The following is a 13834-nucleotide window of genomic DNA, read 5'->3' on the forward strand; positions in this document are numbered from 1 at the left end:
GTATGTACTATAGTTTATTTATCCATTCACCAGAGAAAGGACATTTGGGTGTTCCTGTTTTGGCAACTATGAATAAAGCCACTATAAACATTTTTTTACATGTTTTTGTCTGCAGAAGTTTTTGTTTCTCTAGTACAAATACCTAGGAGTACAAGTGCAGGTTGAGTGCATGTTTAACTTATAAGAAACAGTCAAAACGTTTTCCACAGTGACTGTTTCATTTTGCATTCCCTGCAGCATTGTAGTCACTTCATTCATAAATAAGTTGACTGTCATTTTATATAGGTTTAGCTATATCATTTTATCTCCACTAAGCCTTAGGGGACTTTGTGTCCTTGGTAAGAGCACAGTAACCTACAGATATCACTCAATCATTTTTGTGACATGAGACTCAAGAGCCCTAGCTCAAGTGTGATTTTTGAAAAAGACACAAATGTAGAACCGTGATATTTGAAAGGAAATTAAAGTTCACTGCTTCAACATTTTTGAGTAGGGCTGGTTTTTTCTTTTTTTAGCTTTCTTGAGGTATGACTGACAGATAAAAATTGTATGTACAATTTTGTGCAATGTGATTATTATACATACACACATTGTGAACTGTTTACCACAGTCAAGCTAATTAACATATCCACCACCTCACATAGTTTTCTTTGTATGTGTGTGTGCAGGGAGGGGAATGACAACTAAGATTTACACTCTTAGCAACTTCCAAGTATACAATACAGCACTGTTAACTATAGTCACCAAGCTATACATTAGATTACCAGCACTTACCCATCCTGCATATATGAAACTTTAACCAACATTTCTCCATTCCCCATACTTCCAGTCCCCAGGTAACTATGTTCTCTCTGCCTTTAAGAGTTTGATTTTTCTAGATTGCACACATGAGTGATATCATGCTGTATTTGTCTTTCTGTGTCTGAATTATCTCACTTAGCATAACACCCTCAAGGTTCATCCATGTTGTGACAATGGCAGGATTTTCTTTATTGCTCGTTGCAGCATTAGTCACAATAGCCAAGGTATGGAGACAACATAAGTGTCCACCACCAACTGAGTAGAGAGAGAAAATGTGATATTATACATATATAAACACACAGTGGAATATTATCCAGCCTTAAAAAAAGAAACTAATCTTGCCATTTGAGTTAGGGCTGTTTTGACCCAATCATAACAGACTGTCTCTCTTTCAGGCCCTGTTCAATAGACCCCATGTTCACTGCCCATGTGAAACTGCACATGTTTTTCAGCTGCTTTAAGTTCACTTCTTTCTCTCTAAAGGGTTTTGGTGAGGATCAAGAGAAAAATGTATGGGAAAGGATTCTGGAATCAAAAAACAGTTAAATACTAAGCATTAATAAAAAATAAAAAAAACAGATATTGCTAGTGTTTTGCTTTCTATGGGCAATCTTACCAAACCCAGGTAGGCTTAAAACCTAAATCATGGACCATATGATTATTAAATGTTAGCCCAGATAATGTGATTTTCAAAGGTTAGAACTAAAAGAACCTTCAAGATCCTCTACCAAGTCCTAGCTCTTAATGATAGTGAAGAAATGGAGGCCTGAAAAAGTTGAGATCACACAAAGTTACTAGTTGCAAAGCTAGTTAGAGAATTCAGAAACTTCTGACCTAATGTCCAATTCTCTCATTATTCTGCCCAACTGCCTTCTCAAGACTGGTTTGAACAGCAATTAGACACAACCAAATTTTAGGTTGTGTCTTAAACGATGATGCGGTGAAAGTGCTGCATTCAATCAGTTCAGTTCAGTCTCTCAGTCGTGTCTGACTCTTTGAGACCCCATGGACTGCAGCACACCAGGCCTCCCTGTCCATCACCAGCTCCCAGAGTTTACTCAAACTCATGTCCACTGAGTCACTGATGCCATCCAACCATCTCATCCTCTGTCATCCCCTTCTCCTCCTGCCTTCAATCTTTCCCAGCATCAGGGTCTTTTCAAATGAGTCAGTTCTTCGCATCAGGTGGCCAAAGTATTAGAGTTTCAGCTTCAGCATCAGTCCTTCCAATGAACACCCAGGACTGATCTCCTTTAGGATGGACTGGTTGGATCTCCTTGCAGTCCAAGGGACTCTCAAGAGTCTTCTCCAATACCACAGTTCAAAAGTATCAATTCTTCAGTGCTCAGCTTTCTTTATAGTCCAACTCTCACATCCATACATGACTACTGGAAAAAACATAGCTTTGACTAGATGGACCTTTGTTGGCAAAGTAATGCTTCTGCTTCTTAATTAGCTGTCTAGTTTGGTCAAAACTTTTCTTCCAAGAAGCAAGCGTCTTTTAATTTCATGGCTGCAGTCACCATCTGCAGTGATTTGTGAGCTCAAAAAAATAAAGTCTTTCACTGTTTTTACTGTTTCCCCATCTATTTGCCATGAAGTGATGGGGCTGGATGACATGATCTTAGTTTTATGAATGTTGAGTTTTAAGCCAACTTTTTCACTCTCCTCTTTCACTTTCATTAAGAGGCTCTTTAGCTCTTCTTCACTTTCTGCTATAAGTGTGGTGTCATCTGTATATCTGAGGTTATTGATATTTCTCCCAGCAATCTTGATTCCAGTTTGTGCTTCATCCAGCCCAGCGTTTCTCATGATGTACTCTGCATAGAAGTTAAATAAGCAGGGTGGCAATATACAGCCTTGATGTACTCCTTTTCCAATTTGGAACCAGTCTCTTGTTCCACGTACAGTTCTAACTGTTGCTTCTTGACCTGCATACGGATTTCTCAGAAGGCAGGTCAGGTGGTCTGGTATTCCAAAATTTGGAAAACTCAGCAGTGGCCACAGGACTGGAAAAGGTCAGTTTTCATTCCAATCCCAAAAAAAGGCAATGCCAGAGAATGTTCAAACTACCACACAATTGCACTCATCTCACTCACTAGCAAAGTAATGCTCAAAATTCTCCAAGCCAGGTTTCAACAGTATATGAACCGTGAACTTCCAGATGTTCATGCTGGATTTAGAAAAGGCAGAGGAACCAGAGATCAAATTTCCAACATCTGTTGGATCATCAAAAACGCAAGAGAGTTCTAGAAAAACATCTACTTCTGCTTTATTGACTATGCCAAAAACCTTTGACTGTGTGGATCACAACAAACTGGAAAATTCTTCAAGAAATGGGAATACCAGAACACCTTACCTGCCTCCTGAGAAATCTGTATGTAGGTCAAGAAGCATCAGTTAGAACTGGACATGGAACAACAGACTGATTCCAAATCAGAAATGGAGTACATCAAGGCTGTATATTTTCACCATGCTTATTTAAAGAGTACATCATGAGAAATGCTGGGCTGGATGAAGCATAAACTGGAATCAAGATTGCTGGGAGAAATATCAATAACCTCAGATATACAGATGACACCACCCTTATGGCAGAAAGTGAAGAAGAGCAAAAGAGCCTCTTGATGAAACTGAAAGAGGAGAATGGAAAAAGTTGGCTTAAAATTCAACATTCAGAAAACTAAGATCATGTCATCCAGTCCCATCACTTCATGGCAAATAGATGGGGAAACAATGGAAGCAGTGAGAGACTTTATTTTGGGGGGCTCCAAAATCACTGCAGGTGGTGACTGCAGCCATGAAATTAAAAGACCCTTGCCCCTTGGAAGAAAAGTTTTGACCAAACTAGACAGCTAATTAAGAAGCAGAGATACTGCTTTGCCAACAAAGGTCCATCTAGTCAAGGCTATGATTTTTCCTGTCGTCATATATGGATGTGAGAGTTGGACTATGAAGAAAGCTGAGAGCTGAAGAATTGATGCTTTTGAACTGTGGTGTTGGAGAAGACACTTGAGCGTCCCTTGGACAACAAGGAGATCCAACCAGTCCATCCTAAAGGAGATCAGTCCTGAATATTCACTGGAAGGACTGATGCTGATGCTGAAACTCCAATACTTTGGCCACCTGATGCGAAGAACTGACACATTTGAAAAGACCACGATGCTGGGAAAGATTGAAGGCAGGAGGAGAAGGGGATGACAGAGAATGAGATGGTTGAATGGCATCAGTGGCTCAACGGACAATGAGTTTGAGTAAGCTCCAGGAGTTGGTGATGGACAAGGAAGCCTGGTGTGCTGCAGTCCATGGGGTCGCAAAGAGCTGGACACAACTGAGTGACTGAACTGAACTGAACTGAAATTTTAGGCTACTCCCCATCACAGTGGATAACCACCCAGCTTATACTAACACCGAGTTGCTCCCTATCACATGCCCTTGTTTTACTCTCACCTGGTACTAATTACCTCCTTCACCCATTTATTGTACTGTCTCTCTGCCCCAGTGGAAGTTAAATTCTGCCAGGGTAGGAACCTCTATTAACTACATTACCTGGCACACAGTAAATCCTAAATAAAATTTTGTTGAATGATGATTAGAAAAACAAACATTAGTCAAATCATTCATGCACACAACAGTTTTGACTAAACGACAGATATCTTCTCTGACAACTTTTTAAGTCATTTGTTTGGGTGACTTGAAGGCATCACAAGCCCAATGGGAGGAAGATACTTGCTCAGGGAACCAGACTCAAGGGGCCTAAATCCCATTCCATCCCGTCATTGCCCAGTCCTGCTCTGTCTTGCTGCTGTAAGGGACACATTGTCTAAACAGCATCAAGTGTTAACTTGTTAAATCAGTTACACCCAAAAGGGTTGAGATTATTTAACAATGCAACAAGATGAGGTAATATCAAGAATTCTGAGAGGCAGAGTTTTCAAAGACTCTAGTTCACGCCAGCTATTGTTTATGAAAAATTTTTGGAAAATGAAGAATTAACTCAGTAGCTAATCTCTTTCATGGGAATTCATTGCGCTTAGTTCTCACATTTGAAATTCTTAATTTTATATCCATTCCACAGTCATCTTATTAGTCTAACTTTTTAGAAGAAATGTGTAAAGCAAATGCTTCTAAATTTAATTAGAATTTTAACCATTGTAACTCATCCATGTGGAGAAAAAAAATACATAATTGCTACCCTTATTTGTTCTGAACAAAGATTGGTTCCATTTGCCACCACTGGGAATTTTTAGGAATATTCTCTCTGGAGGTCAGGGATTCTGTGAGTTTTGCTCACTGGTCTATTTCTAGAATCTGGGATGCTATGAGGCTCATTGAGGAAATTTAATAACTATTTACCGAGTGCATGAAAAAATGTGGTGTTATTTACCCAAGTTAAAACCCTCCCATAGCTTTTTCAAGGAGAGATAAGCCTGGGCCTCCAGCTCCCAGCACCATTCCAGAGGAGACCTGTGTGGTCTTTACATCCATGTTCTCAGGCACATTTCATATAAATCCCATGAATTCAACTGGCTTTCCTACTCAAGCTACCTTATGGTACTTTTCTGAGAGCCTCACTACATACAAACTCTGAAAAAAAAAAAAAACTAGGTCCCAGGAAACAGTAGAGAAAACAAAGGGAAACCTTACAAGGAAGGCAGTGGAGTGATCCAGTGAGGATCATCAGATTAAAACTTGGAACAAAGTTCTGGTCACTCCCACACCACTTAACTTATATATAAATGTCACCAAATCACATCCTCATTCTAGACCTCATCCAAAAACTGAGGAGGTTCTTTAGAATATGGGTTTTCTCATCTAAAAATCACTCTATGGACCAAGTAAGTTTTTATACAGAGTGCACTTAAAGGTGAACCCATCTCTTACTTTCACCATTCCTCTGGATGTCCACAAGAAAAGCCTGAGGTTGCTATAACACCTGTCTCTGGCCAGGGGCAGAGTCATGCCTGCCCCATATAGGGGCAGAAAATGTAATTTGTTTATTATCATTGCTGCATCTCTTAGAGATAAGGTTGATTTATTCCAGCCTCACTAGATAATAAAAACCTGTGCATGTGTGCTGGGAGCTCCATGATAGAAGTTTCAAGGAAACCGCTGGATTTTGTGAACAGTGGACAACAAAGCACCTTTCTCTTTTTTCCATGGAAATAAAAGTAATTTTCAAAAATCCTCCCCTAGATGGGAATGCCACCTGATCTCATAAAGCCCCTGTAGGATCTATCTCATCTTCAAAGATGTCCCCCAGGGAACCACACATCCCAGTATTTATGCCACTATGCAGTCCTCTCCCTTACCAAATCTAAGCCAAACCTGTACAACCAACAGGATGCAGCAGAAGTAACACTGTGTAACGTACAAATCTAACTCATAAGAAGTCTTGTGGTTCCCACTTTAGACTCCTGGAAAGCTAGTTCCTGGAATACTGTCTTTCGGATCTCAGCCACCATGCTGTAAGAAGCCCAAGTTCCATGAAAAGGCCACGGCTCAGCATACCATAGCCACAGCTGAGCTCCCAGCTAGCAGCTGGCATCCACCCCTAGCTTACGAGGTAGCCATCATGGATGCCCAGCCCAGTTGAGTCTTTGGATTACTCTAATCCCAGCCACCATCTGACTGCAACTATATAACAGACCTCAAGAGAGAACTTCCTGGTTGAACCTAGTAAATCCACCAGGCCAAGAGAAATAATAAGGTGTTACCTGAAGTCACAAAGTTTCAATACAACAATAAGAAACTGGATATCATATGTAAGTACTCAGTCATATCTGATTCTTTGAGACCACATGGATTATAGCTCACCAGGCTCCTCTGTCCATAGAATTTTCCAGATAAGAAATACTGGAGTGGGTTGCCATTTCTTTCTCCAGAAGTAACTGGAACACTGCTTCAAATTCCTTTACAAGTTTCTATGACCTTGAGTTGCTCTCATAAGTCATTTATGCTCATTTATGCAAGACTCTGCCCCTTCCTAGCAGAAGTTTACAAATAGCTGAGTTTGTTTTAAATACTTCTAAATTAAAATTTGAGGTTAGGATTTTCTCCTGTTGAATTTGAAAAGGTCTGCACTGAATGCAAAACGATGAGGTTGAGTTTTTAAAAATATAATACAAAACTAGTTTTATAAATCTGGCTCCAAATACATGTCTGTGATTATGATCTATAGCTCTCACAATTATGTTCTTCAAAATTATCCTGATTTCAAATAATCTTCCCATTAAATTACAGGAATTGGGGGGGAAGTTGAAATATTGTGTCAAATCTGCATCTTGCAAGCTGCATCTCACACCAAAGAAGAGCACAGAAACCCTAAGTCAGGTCACATATTCCTTCTCATGTTTCATAAAACATAATCCCCATGACTCATTGTCTAGGGTACTAGCTTTGCTTTCTTTTTTAGATTTATGATGCTGGTTTATCTGGTCTAGTTGTGCCCTACTGAACTCAATCATGACAGAAGTGAAAAACCTCAAACACACACTCATAGAAACACACACAAATACACAGAAAACAAATATCTTGGATCATGGAAGAATTTGATGTTGTCATTGTTTTATAATTTATTTTCTTTAAATTTTTCTCAGTTCCTTTTGGAGTCACTGAACTCTACTTATGAGTTGTTTGTTAAGTTACGGCTCCTATATTCCAGGTACTGTGCTAAGTGTTTTAGATGCATTTACTCATTAACTTCAGAACTTTATGATACAAGGTTGTTTACTATTATTATTATAATAAATACAAGGTTTGTTATTTATTATCCCCACTTTATAGCTGAAAGAACCATGGCTCAGAAAAGTTAAGTGATTTGCTAAAGTTTCAGAGATATTAAGTACTCTGAGCTATGAACCTAGGTCCACCTCTCAAGCAACAGAAACATACCTGGGAACATCTGTGAATTACCACACATCCAGAAATCACATCTCAATTATTGAATCATTAAGCAGGAACCATAGCTTGGCCAAAATAACTATGTATTCTTGAGGATCACCCTGAGGAGAGAACTTGAATCTGAGTTTGGGAAACTGCAAAGTGCTGACAATTTCAGACTGCTTATTTATATTAGTAGAGTCATTGGTAGAGTTCTGTATTGTCCAGATTGCACTGGTAGTTTCCCTATGTAAGTTTTATCCCATCCTTCATGTGCATGGACATTGGGGATTATCCATTCAGGAGACTTTGGACAGGGACACAAAAGGCAATCACAGGGACCCAGGAGATTCAACAATCGGGAACTCAGAGGCTGCTGGCATGAAGTGAATAGCAACCAGGACATTTAGGAACCGTTCCTATGGATCAGTCCATATGCACTGGGGAGAGAATGGGATACACAACAGAAAAGAATGGGTTCTTGGAGGGGAGGGAATGGTATACATGTGTGCACACATATGTGTGTGTGTGTGTGTGTGTGCATGTTGAAAAGGGTAGGGGCTACTTTTCCTCCATGAGTTGTTTCCAAACAACCTTTCCTCTCATTCCACCTGTGCCCCTTCAAACCAGTTTTCTCTGCATTCTTTCACAGCCAAACCATCCTGGAGAAACTGAGACAGCCTTAGATGAGATTTCACGGTAGAATGTGCAGGGGTGGGGTGGGTTGCTCTATTTGTTCTTTTTCTCTTATTCCTATCTCTAGTCATACTTGCAGTCCCTCTTTCCCTCTAGGACATTTGCCATTTAAAATATATTCAAAAATAAGTAAATAAAGAATATTTATATTACAATAATCAATAGTTCCTCTTTGGAAATGCAAATGTGGGACTCTGAGCCTCAGTTTCCTCATGAGTCAATGTTCATACTTCTCCTCCCAGATAAGTTGGCCTTTGTCAACACACACACACACACACACAAACACACTACACTGTATTGTCAATTAACTGAAAAGAGACTTGAGTGAATGACTAGGGTTACCTGGAGACAAGACTATAAAGATGCCAAGTCAGGAGCAAAAGTTATCAAGACAGCCTGGAAAGCACATGGGCCCTGAGGTCAGATCAGCCCACTGCAAACCCCACCCCTATAACTGACAAAGTGTGAGATCTTAGGCAAATTATTGAAATTCTCCAAGCCCTGGCTTCCCATCAGTAAAATGGAGATATTAATAGTACCTACTCTCAAAGTTGTTTTGAACATGAAATAAGTCATTGCATGCCAAATACTTAACCCAATGACTGATACAAAGCAAATGCTCAGTAAATATTAGCTGTTGTTATTTACTATATAGTACACAGAATAAAATTTATAATACCTATTAGTTATTGAATATTTTCTACATACAAGACTGTAGACTATTTAAATACACTATCTCTCTCAATCTTCAGAGCAACTCTGTAAGGCCTGTTCTAGAATATCCCCTTTTCCAAATGAGAAAACTGAGATGCAAATAAGTTAAGTCATGTCTTCAATATCCCAGTGTTACTAAGTATCAGAACACAGTTGGTCTGACTTCAAGTCCGAGGTCCTAGCCAAGTCTCACACAAAATTACCTTCCTAAAACCCAGAGCAGAGTTTCTTTGAACATCTGTCAACACTTTTCATAGGCCTTTCAGGACCCCAATCCCTCTGAATTCCCCAAAACCTTTATGGCCCTTTAAAACACCAGGGGTATCCATTGCTGAAGTCAGATAACTTCACATGAGGTAAAAACAAGCATGTGTGGAGGACTCTTTCTTCTCTATGAGCTTTCTTGCCCACACACTATATTTGGTGTGAGGATAAATGTATTTATTACAAATGCTTTTAAGATGCTGCAAGGCCTGACACACGGTGAACATGGCAGAGAGCAAGTGAGGCAGCGAGAGAGCATGATGGACACCTGCTCAGAGCTTGGAGTCAGACTACCCTGCATTCAAGCCCTCTGTCTGTCCTTCATCAGCTTTGGGAAGCTCATTTCACCTCTGTGAGCCTGCTTCCTCATCTCTATAGGTAACAGAACACACCTCTCCCCAGGATGTTTCTGAAGATTAAATGGGGTCATCACTGTGAAGCACATGACACAGTGCAAGACAAATGGGAAGCCCTTGGTTAATACTCTTAATAATAATACTGTGATTGTTAAGTGTTCAAAAATGTTATTTGTAATTATTATTAATATTTAATTCTCAAAACAGTTATACCATAGAGACAAGGATACCAAGACTTGGAGAGCCTGGGTGCCCTGCTCAGGACCCCTGTAGGGGCTGGCAGTGTTCTTCTCACAACCTCCTACCAGCTGCTGAAATCAGCAGGGCAGTGAAGTACTCATGGGTGGGTAATGTGCTAATGGGTGGGCTCTGAGGAAGGAGTCCACTTCTTTTGAGAGAGTAGCAACACAAGCCATTACCAGTTCTATAATCTACAGTTCCTCAACAGCAAAGTTAACCCCAGTTTTCAGGGACCATCCTGTATTGTTGGATGCCCAGTAGAACTGAGAAATACCCTGGGTGGGCTTCCACCTTAGTTTTTACATTCAGTCAGATACTAAGGTGATTAGGTCAGAAAAGTTTTCCCCAGAAGCTCCAGTTCTTTGGTGGGTGGTGGTGACATTAAGCAACCCCTAGATGTTGCAGACGGGTGGTTGAAATGCCTGCTCTGGGAGGGGTGGCCAGTCACAAAAGCCAGGGTCATAACAGCCTTGTTTTTAGAATTCGGGTGACTAATTTCCAGGTAGAATCAGATGCTCTTACAAATTGCTTTTGTAGAAATCATACCCTCAAATGTCCAACCTGCCCTGAATCACTCTACACTCAAAGCAGAAGCAGCTGGCATCAGAGAACTCGATAAATACATCACAGAAACACGTGGGATTTTGTCCGAGGAGATGGGCCTTCTCTTGCCTTGAAAAGTGGCATGCCGATGACATAATGTGAGTTGACATTTTTCCCAGTATCTAAGGGAGGTTTCAGAGAGCAACACAGACTCCAGTGAGTTGGATGACCTTGGAGAAAGCTCTTCCCTTTCTGATTCTCCTTTGGTAAAATGAAGGGTTGAACTAGATGGTCTCTGAAGCCCGTGGACTGTAATATTACCACATGTTTTGATATAAAATTCTCTGAGCATTGGTTCCTTTAAGAGGTAGTAAGAAGTAATAATTTAATATCTAGCTGTTTCATACAACAGCCCTATGAAGTTGGTACTGTTAATATTCCCATATTACAGATGCAGAAATTGGGGCCCAGACTAGTTAAGTCTCTTGCCCAAGACAGAGCTGGGATTTTAACCCAGGCAGCTCAACGCATAGGCCTATGCTCTTAATCATTAATATTATTAATGAAAATACTAATGAACCAGTCATGCAAACTAAGGGTTCCAGATCCTTCTTTTCAGGATTTCTCCATTTCTATGCCATCAACAGTGTGTGTGTCAGCTCTCAGGCATCAGCTGGCAGATGTACATACATATCACCTACCTAGGTACCGCATGTCAATACCAGACAGGTCCTAACAGATCATCTGGGTTGGGTGTTCTTAACTCATTATCCTTGAGCAGCCATTAAAGGGCACATAAACTCTCTAAAGTTATACACAAAATAAGGGTGTGTGTAATTCTGAAGACAGATGTCATAGATTTCTTCAGATTTCCAAGAAGGTCTGAAAACTTTTAGAGGTCAACCCATGTTTTGACAGTCAATAAAACTGAGACCACCAGATGAAAATAGACCTGACCAGGTACACACAGGAAGGAGTGACAGAGCTGCGTTCAGACCCCAGATCACCTGACCTAGAGGCTGGGCTCTTTGGCTACATCATGCCCATTCAACTCGATTCTCTTCAACATGCATCAAGGGCCTGCCAGGGTCAAGAAGCCTTAATGGGGATTACACACACAGCTCACAAACTTTGGGTAGTTTTAGAAAATCATCATGCTTCATGCTTAATGCAAAATGGCATTTCATTGTTTCTCTAAAGTTCTTGTCATCGATAATTACCACTGAGTTGCCTGTCTGCTATTCACGAAAACTTAGCCCATGGCATTTCATTCATATCTGCTCCAGTCTGCCTTTACTAGCTTCACTCCTGACCTCTATAGATACCTAAGGTGGTTGGGAATTTCTATCTCATTGTCTGTTTAAAAAAATCAGTTCAAAAGAAAACTGACCACAGCTAAACTACACAAAGCAAAATATATTAATGACTAAACATTGAATCACATTGTCCTGACAAAGTTCAGATCAACCAAGTGTGTTTCAGGAAAACTGGACTTAGTAGAAGTAAAGCCACAGTAGAAAATTCACTCTGGAAGAAGCTACAATGTGATACAATTACATTTGGTACACATAAATCACAACTGATAATTAAGGCTTCCTTGTAAAAATTCACATAAAGGAGTGAATTCCTGTAAAACTGATTTTGGATAAAATAAAAAATGACAAAAAGTAGAAATAGTTTCACTGCACTATATTGAACATTGATTTTGAAATTAAAATGGCTTAATGAGACTAATTAAGAAAAATACATTCTTGACAAAAATTCAACCATGTTGGTGCTAGTTATAAACATGGAGTCAAAGCATCCTCAGTGCCAAAGGACAGAGGTCAAAATGTCTGCCATATTAAACACACGTCAAAAGGAAAGTGCTAATATAGGGAGATCAAAACTTCCTGTAGTCTTTTGTGAGGATTTGCAATTATTTGCAGGCGATGCTCTGATGAGGTAGACAAACTGACATGGCCACTGACTTTGCCAAGCTCACTTGAAAAGCCAAGCAACTAGCACAGACTATATTATTTTAGGCATGCTTTAATCCTACAAGTTCCATGAAGACACAAAACATCAAGGAGTAAATGTTATCTTTATGGGTGGAGTGAGTGAAGAATTTCTCAAACCTGCAAAGGGGTTCCAGGAGAATTTACTTTTCTTCCTGAACAAGAGAGGTCTCTTTCCTCTTTGTCTTCCTTTTCTGGTGGTCCCAGGAGTTACTTGCCCCAGGTCATCTCCAGGGCTAGGCACTGGCTTATCCACCAGACCTCTGGGCCTCATGCCTGTGCACTCTCTTATCTTCTTTAACAAGGCTGGAGTCAGTGGTATGCCAGAGCTGGCTCAAACCCACTCCTGAAAGTCAATTATTAAATTTTAAGAATTTGATGAGCTGGGTGTTAAACACAGCCATTATTAAAAGTGAAATTATATAAAGAATGTAAACTTATGATCAAATACACCACCTTAAAAAGAGGTAATAAATATTCAAAACTCAGCACTTCCTGATTAGTTTAGTAGAATCTGCTCCAAAGGTTGTTCACATCTATCACATCTGTATGGTAGTCACTATATGGTGGTGTGCATATCTTTCCCAGCCCCATATTCAGTAACATCACACTAGTAGATCGAAATTAGCCAAAATAGGAGTAGTTATACCACAGAAAATTGCAAATGCTACAAACAGAGACTTAATTATGGTTCTGTTGATTGTCTAGATTTAAGAAAGTGAAACTAATAATGTAGATTATACTTAAAGCTGATAAGTCTATAGCTGTTCCACAGTGATAAGTACAAAAAATAGGCAATATTCTTTCGAACTCAGCAAACAAGTCACTCACACTATTGACAAATGAGTGGTTTCCAAGCTCTTTGTTGTTTCACTTATGTCTTACTTGTTAATTAAAATATCAATGAACATTCATGTCAAAACTGTTCTTGTTATCCAACTGCAACCATGATTGACTCTAGATACAAGAGTTCTGAATAAATCAAGGAATGCATTGTCTGAAAATCAATATGCAATTTTCCTTAGCAATTACATTTTATTATTTATAAATTGGGTGTTGTACATCCTTCATAAAATGGGTCATAACCTTGAGTATGCATTCACACACACATTTCCAGAGTTGTCACTTACCTCTGACGTCCCTCAGAAGCCTCCCATCTCTTACCACAAGACCACCAGGACCTGCTACAACCACCAGGCCATTAGGCCAACTGAGGTCATGATGGGCCCAGGGAAATACTGGAAGCTTCAGACTAGAGGAAAGGAAGGCCAGTGTTTACAGTGACGGCTGGCTGCAGAATGGCCTTTGTTTGCTCTGGGCCTTTATTTATTTTCACACCAACCT

The 13834-nt window shown here is 39.9% G+C and overlaps 1 protein-coding gene across 4 annotated transcripts in view; it reads right to left on the bottom strand.

The window, feature by feature from the left end:
- SH3TC2 (SH3 domain and tetratricopeptide repeats 2) overlaps nucleotides 1-13834 on the bottom strand; it is a 364632-nt gene that overhangs the window by 278859 nt on the left and 71939 nt on the right. Inside the window, exon 18 of one of the 4 annotated variants that reach the window (XR_014055497.1) lies at nucleotides 12611-12836. The exons of 2 other annotated variants lie outside the window; for them this stretch is intronic. The gene's annotated coding sequence lies outside the window, so the exon portion shown is untranslated. Of the gene's footprint in view, nucleotides 1-12169; nucleotides 12837-13834 lie in introns of those variants that run through there. One more of the 4 variants, XR_014055498.1, reaches the window with a different exon arrangement.

The sequence above is a fragment of the Giraffa tippelskirchi genome, chromosome 6, assembly GCF_054371585.1.
Source record: "Giraffa tippelskirchi isolate mGirTip1 chromosome 6, T2T-mGirTip1v1.2.pri, whole genome shotgun sequence".
In the NCBI taxonomy this organism is placed as follows: domain Eukaryota; kingdom Metazoa; phylum Chordata; class Mammalia; order Artiodactyla; family Giraffidae; genus Giraffa; species Giraffa tippelskirchi.